Source organism: Juglans regia, chromosome 1 (assembly GCF_001411555.2).
Source record: "Juglans regia cultivar Chandler chromosome 1, Walnut 2.0, whole genome shotgun sequence".
In the NCBI taxonomy this organism is placed as follows: Eukaryota; Viridiplantae; Streptophyta; class Magnoliopsida; order Fagales; family Juglandaceae; genus Juglans; species Juglans regia.
The window spans coordinates 28,944,150-28,952,256 of record NC_049901.1 but is presented as its reverse complement, the minus strand read 5'-3'; the positions used below and the strand labels follow the sequence as shown (position 1 = coordinate 28,952,256).

Sequence of the window (8,107 nt, the reverse complement as noted above, 5' to 3'; positions counted from 1 at the left end):
CCTCTAGGCGGCTCTTGTCTCACATCTGCCCTTGCTCCATTTGGTATCTCACTACCTCAGTCATTTGTCGTATGGCTTCCACGATTGCCTGACCTCCTTCCAATGGAGGGTTCCTAGCCTCCCGGATCTCGCGACCTCAGAGAAACATCATCGCGTTGTTTGCACACCATTGGGTCCTTTCCTTCTGAAATGCACAAAACCAATGGATCATCAGCTTCTCCTAAAGTAGAGATTTACTCCTTCACTTCACAATTGAGTTCAATCGCATACTTATCCTCCGAATGTGCCTCCTTAAGGATTCAAACCTATAGCTATAAAGTTCAAGCCTATAACTATTAGATTTCAATCCTAGCATCAGGTACCATGTGACGCCCCCAAATTCCGCTTGGGATCGGACAGACATTTAAAGTGTCGAGACATGCAACACAAGGTTACCTGCCCCCATTCATGACATATAAGATGCAATACTCCTAACATGCATCTAGCATTATGCAATATTCGCAGCGGATAATTTTTTTCTTTAGCAATACTATGCACCAAACTAAAATATCCCAAATACTTAAAACATACTCCATACTTAACGACATACTAAACAACTAAGATCACAATAATAGTCCATAAGGTTGGATCAAAAGAGTGCTGGAGATTGAACTCCATCAATACAAGTAGTAATCTGAGGTAACTATTGTAATACCATCTACGTCGCATCGTCGCTTAGTCGGCCGTTTCCAGTTGGTCGATTCCCGGTTCTCCTTCAGATCCTATAACAAAATCTACCATTCGGGGGGAATGGTAGTTGGGACTACCATAGTGAGATTTGATTACAAATTTCAGCAAGTTAACGGAAAACTTCCACATAGGTTAATAATGCATGCATGGCAGTAAAAGCATGAATGCATAATCAAATCATAAGTAATCATAGCATAACTTGACATACAACATAACATAACTGGCATAACTTAAACTGAAACTGAAGCTTAGCATGAACGTGACTTGAAACATAGCATGAACGTGAACTTGAAATATAACATGGACTTAAAACATAACATGAACGTGAACATGCATAATTTGAACATCAACTTGAGCATGACATAACATAAATGTGAACTTAGAACATAACGTAAATGTGAACATAACATAACATGAACTTGAAACATATTCTTGTCTCATGGGGTTACCATGATTGCGTGAACGTAAACTTGAACGTAACATAACATGGACTTGAAACATGACTTGAACGTGAAATACATGAATTTGAAATCTTATTCAATAGACTTAATCATTAAAGTGACCATATGGGTGCTACACAGGTCCCCTTGAACCGTGTGTCCCTGCCGATTACCGCATCACATCCCAGGTTTCTATACCAGCTGTGAGTGCGTTAATACGTACTCCACAGTTGTTGTGGCCCCACGTATTCTACGTGTCACAATTGCTATGTCTCACGTAGTGTATGCTCCACAGTTATTGTGGCCCCATACTTCATGCTCCACAGTTGTTGTGGCTCCATGGCTTATTTGTTTGTGCCACACTTGCTGTGGACACACGTAACGTAATGTGTGGCACCATCGGCGTTAGTGCCTGGCGCGCTCCGGTGACTAGCTAATTAGGCCCCATTCACAACCTGTTGACTGTACTTTGTCAACCCAGGGAATTTCACACCTATTTAGACACTCCAGCGTGAACAAAGGAGTTCCACTAGGATATTACCCCATCCTAGCGCTTAGGGTCGTGATTGACATGAATAACTTAACTGGCATACATGACATTTCGTAACGTGACGTAACATGATCGTGACATAAAAGACAAAAGTCCTGACGTAGCATAACATGACATGAACATAAGATGACAGACATGACATACTTCAAGACATAAATGTAACAGAATACATTTCATAACATGGCATACATGTAACATGCAACATTTCGTAACATGGCATACCATATAACAGACAACATTTCATAACATGGTGTAACATGTGACAGTGAATCTTACATGACATGAAATACATGTAACAGATGGCATACTTAACTTAACATGACATGCTTGCAATGTATAGGAATACGTGACAAAATATCTTTTGTAACAGATGAATAATTCATGACAGAATAAATTCTGTGTAACAGATAAATATGTAATGATTTGGCATGGCACATATGATAACATGCATACATACAATTTAGTTCCCTTACTTATCACTCATACACATTAAACTGATAGTAAGTTAAAAGCTAACTTACCTCGATCGTCGCGTTCTACTAGAATAAAGCGCGAAACACGAGGAACTGTAAAAGGGTATTCTAAAAGTTAGAAATTAATTACTAACAATTAGAAATGTGAAAAGAGACAACTTAGAGTAAAATTACCATTTTACCCTCTACATGTGGGCAAATGACCATTTTACCCCCTAACTTAAGGATTTGATATCCTAATTCCAAAAAAATTACCAAAATTTACATTCCTCATGTAAATTTTGTCCCAAACTCAAATCTCAACTCAGAAAAATTTAAAACCAATCACAACTATGAAAAACTCACTATGGCCGAAACCTACATAGGCCATTTGTCTTATTTTGGTTGCAATTCTTTCAAGTTCCAAAACTCATGAATAAACCAAAATCTTGTAACAAAGATCTTCCTATCCTAAGTTTAAAAACACCCTTAAAACTATCCATTAAGAAAAAGCTAATTATCAATACCAAACTTTTTGTAAAAAGACCCAAACTTTTTAACAAAAAGTAAACCTTAAATCACAAGTTTTGACCTTAATAAAAACATCTCCAAGAATTCCAAAAAATCAAATCTTACTTCTAACATATTCATAACATCATCCTAAGATCAAACATGCTTTAAAACATCAAACAAAACTCACCAAAAAACACAAAACAACACTTGGAGTTTTTGGTTTTAAACTTAGTCCAAAACAGAAACTGATTTTCCCAACTAACTATGATCAATCTCTTGATCCATGGCTTAAAGACATGTGATCTTCAAACTAACACATCACATGGTTTAAAAATGTGTCCTAAAGAAGATCCAACCATCAAACTTAAAATCACATGGCTAAAATTTAATAAAACATGGATCTAACTCAAAAACATCAAAGTTTAGGCCTAACCGAAATCCTCTTGCATAGAAAATCATATCTTTAAACATAATACTAAATATCTTCGAAATAACATCCTAACATGTATATAAGAGGCTTAGGATCATCATATAAAAATATCAAAGCCTTTGCAAAAAGATTAAACCACGAAATATTCAAACTTTCACCGAACAGAAACTGTTTTTCCACTTCCAGTTTTCAAGTTTCTAACTCTAAGCAAATCTATCATCAAAAGCTTTATTCATGCAACAAAACCTCAATGAAAATTCATAAACACATGTTAACAACACTCCATAAAATTTTCGGACCAAGATAAGTCCATTAGCTTGGTCAAAACTTCCAAAACATAACATACTCTCCAGTTTCACGCCCAGAATGACCTTTCCATGGTTAAAAATACTTTTGCCCGACCAAATTAGAATTTAATGAGACTAATAATATAGCCACGGAAACTAGACTCAAAGACGAACAACTTATGTGATGAATCATTGTGCGAAAATACTTACAAAGGGTCGTAAATGGCCACGCAAAAAGTCCTAGAAATCTGCCCGAGAGAGCTCTTTTGAGTTTCTCTCTAAGAACGGGAGAAAGAAGTGATAAAATGGAGAGAAGTATGTCTTGCACGACTTTAGACTTCTGGAGGGAGACGTTATGGGCTTGAATGACCCTTGATTGGAGGTGGATATGTGACATAAAGTGGAGAATAGAGAGGGGCAGAGACTGCTTGCAGCAGCTGTGAAAGATGGAGGTTGATGGAGTGGATTTCTCCTTCACATCAAGGCACTATTGGGTGCAGCCAATGGCAGTGGATGGTCTGCCATGTGGGGGAGGAAACTTCTCCAAGAAGCTTTGCCAAGGTGGCCAATTTCGTGGGCCTTGGTGGGCCCCACCAAGTGGGCTTCAATTTGGGGTTTAAAGGGGGTTTGGTTAGGGTTTGAGATGCTATCAAGCCCAAAATCAATTTTTCTTGGCCCAATCAAATTCCCAAGGTTTAAAAGGTTGAATAATGATGTCATAACAAGGATTTGATTAATTAATAGCATGTGGAAGTGATTTAATCAAGTGATTAAACACAATGCTAGAAATCGGATTAAAAAGGGTTTGAAGGCCAACTTTAGGGTTTGGGAAAACCATTTAGGGTTTTGGTTTCAACCAAGCTTTTGGGGTTTCAATTGGATTCCAATCATTTAGGGTTTTGCTAGGGTTGAAACCCTCTTTGGTCTGGCACAATTTGGTTGAACAGATGAAACACAACTTTGCTTAGGTGGCATGATCTCACACCTTGATTCCTTTACAAATCTATCTAATGGTTCTTCTTTGTGTCAAGTGTCTAATACCATTCACTAAGTGTAGCTAAAATCTTTCCAAGTGTCCAAATAAAACTTCTCTAACCTAATTTGGACATTCCACACTGTGATTTTGAAAACACTGCAATGGGTGCGCTTATCGAGGTTACTATTCACTCCAAAAAAATACATAATAAACTTAGTACTAAAAAATTCTAAATATTCATATTAACTTACAGTGAAAATCGTTTAACGAAATTCAACCCCGAAATGCTCCTAAAAATAATTTCACAATTTTCAACAGACATTTCGTCCAGAATTATGAAAATAAGTTAATGCGCCATAAAATCCTAAATAATCCTCTGAGTCTAATGGCGTAGACCATAATGCATTCTGACACTTTTAACTACCTCAAATAATTAAACTCATATTACTAGCACCATAGTGAGTGATAACACTGACTATGTTGACAGACTAAAACTTATGCGATTGGTCGATTCGTAAAAACTTATGGGGTTTTCACGAGATTCCTAAAGTCAATAGAAATTCCACCAATGAATTTCTAGCGGGCTGTTACATGCCATGTATTCCTAGGACAATTTGTGGCTTTCGTAGAGATGTAATTGCTCTGATACCATCGCTTCTATAACTCTCCCAGCCCCCGTTTGGGATTTGTCGAAGACTGAAGTGTCGGGACATGTAACACAAGGCTACATACCCCTCGTACATGACGGTTAAAATGCAATGCACCTAATGATAACTAGCAGTATGCAGTATATCGTAGCGAAAAGTCTACTTAGGTCAATAAATAAGACAGATATCATGTACCGTAGCACATAAATCCTAAAACAGAAATTTCATAAATGTCATCAAAGTCTTAATTTTTTCAAGAGAGACTCCCAAAACGAGGGACTAATACATCAAGTGTGTAACGCCCCGACCCCGAGGGTCCGGAGAGTTAACTCATAAAACCTGATAATCAGCTCTAACAAGGCTAGAGTACTCCCAAAATCAATAATATATCCACTTTCCCAAAACTCAAATCGAACGTAAATACTTCAATTAAACACATCAAATAAGTTCATTTATCCAATATTCAATCCAAATAACCCAAATAAAATCAACTATTCTTCTTGTCTCAAATAACAACTAGAAATAATAAAACATTAACATAAATCTCCATAAACCGTCTAAATCCATTGATGCAACTTAAGAAAATAATTAGTCTCTAACACCAATACTAGTAACATGAGATACCCAACCACAAATCAGTGCTAATCTTCTCCATAGACTCTAATACTGATCCTCAGCTGAACCATCGATGTCATCTGAAATATTATGAAGATTAACGGGGTGAGTTATCAACAACTCAGCAAGCAAGGAGCATATACCAGCATGTAAACATGAGCATTTATAACATTTGATAAGCCGAACAAAACATTTACTTTCAGAATGCAGAAACAAAACTTTTACAAAACATTAGAGCGAAGTTTTCAGAAAATAAACTTATTCCAAAAAGAACTTTCGTTGGCATTCCCAAACTGAAACATTATAATTAAATCATCTCTTAGCATCACATCGGGACAATACCATGTTTAACCCCCGTGGTAGGGTTATAAACCACCATTATACCCGTGGCTGGGCCATATTCCATGTTTCACCCCCGTGGTAGGGTTATAAACCACCATTATACCCGTGGCTGGGCCATTTTCCATGTTTCACCCCGTGGTAGGGTTATAAACCACCATTATACCCGTGGCTGGGCCTTAACAGAAACAGAACGGATTTCATCGAAAATCCGGTTACAATCATATACAGAATCAGAACATCATGCCAAGATTCTCAGATGACACATCATATCAAAACAAAACACTGAAAAGCTTCAGATCATTTCACATGTTCGAGATAAACATAAACAAAATATTCTCATTTGTTCATAACAAAACTTCCAGATTTTCATATTCGCTCTTTACATAGTTCAGAAATAAAGTACACAAAACTAGCTCATGTCTACACCAGTCATGACAGAAAAACACTTTCCTTTGTATAGAATTTATGCATATGCAGAATAAACATTTGAGGTTGTTTTCAGATCATCTCTTTCAAAAATTAAACACATTTATTCTCAACGTCAACCTCCTTTCATTTATTTTATGTAAAACTAGTATATAAACCCCGCTTACCTGACTTCTTCGTATTATCAACACCTTGAGCCGGAACTCTAATAGTAACACCACCTAAACAAAAAGAACATATATCCAACATTTAATAACCAATCTAGTAGTCTGCTATTTAATGAATAATAATTCAAAACAGTCCCTTCACAACTCCATAACTATCTAACAATTAAACCCGAACAACCTTCTCTTCAAATCATTCGCATTTATAACCCAAAACAGCCATCATTTTATATCAAAAAGTCTCAAATAATAGTCCAAAACAGTCTCACAAATCCATCCAAAAATCATACTCCTCAATATAAAATCTCCACCACACTCAACCACCACTAAAACAGTAACTCCATTACATTTCACAGTCCAACCTATCATTCAAAAGCTACCAAAAGCTTCGGGGAACATACCCCAAGAGGAAAAATTCCCAAAACTCCAAACCACTTCGAATGGGTCACTGCAAATTCACGTCCAAAATGTTCACATAAATCCCTAGTGAAAGAGAAAGTGGCCTGCACAAGGAAAGTTTGAGAATCTGAGTGTGTGCGTGTGAACAAACCCAGCAGCACCAAAAGGAGATAAGCCGTGCGATTAAAACCAGTAAAACAGGAAATAGAAAGTGATAAATCCGGATTGAAGGAAAAAGAAAATACCAAACCTTGTTCAAGAGACCGAACGACACTGCAGTGAAAAGAAAAATAAGTAAATAAATTGCAGTTCCAAAAGCTTGAGTTGCGGACGGTTAAGCCCGAGAAGAAGAAAAAAAAAACAAACGTAGAACGAAAGAGAGACGATGGCTCACCTTCGGAGAACCAGAAAGTTGAGACCCACGGAAAAAAAATCCGAAAACACCAGCCCAGAAAATACCAGCCAAGGTGAAAACACCAAAACGCGCAAGAGAGGATCTGATTAATTTGGAAAAGTGATGAGAAAGACACTCGTGTGGAACCGCAGCAGATAAAATCGTGGGGCGTGGGCGTGGGAAGCAGTTGCACGAGAGAAATGGGGAACTCGCGGACGCAAAAGGGGACTCAACGAGGAAGAAGAACAGTGCACGGCAGAAAGGAAAATAATTCCCTCTCCAAACGACGCCGTTAGACTAACACAGATGCTCGTGGGCTGGGCTTCGTGCCTCCTGACCAAAATAAGGGCTGGGCCTAAGCCCGGTTATTACAAAGTGTTTTCAAAATAAGTCATTCCTCAAAGAGGTCCCATAACAAAAGTCTTTTCATGAGGCCGATCCTACTTGGCCTTGTCCTGATTTAAAATCCTCCTCAATTGCTCAAAAAGCTGCAACACCTCAATGATGAATTGGTCGGCAAGTTCCAACCTTTCTAAAAGCGACGACTCTTGAGAGACCTCGCCTCTCTCCAAAGACTCCTTAGGCATCTGGGGAGTTAGTCTTTTGCGTTTCCCCATTTCTATCATCTTGGGTTCCTATCACAACTTCTACCATTCCGAGTAGAGGAATGGTAGTGGAAATTACAATAGTGAGATTTCGAGAAATCTCAGTTGAGTAAACATATAACATGTAACAGATATTGT

The 8,107-nt window shown here is 37.8% G+C and overlaps 1 long non-coding RNA gene across 1 annotated transcript; it reads right to left on the bottom strand.

The window, feature by feature from the left end:
* Positions 1-6,988: 6,988 nt before the first annotated feature.
* LOC118347736 lies at positions 6,989-7,429 on the bottom strand. Its single transcript, XR_004800901.1, has 3 exons — positions 7,365-7,429; positions 7,221-7,243; positions 6,989-7,074 (listed from the first exon to the last, which is right to left on the bottom strand). It is a non-coding gene; the product is annotated as an uncharacterized LOC118347736 (long non-coding RNA).
* Positions 7,430-8,107: the final 678 nt, after the last annotated feature.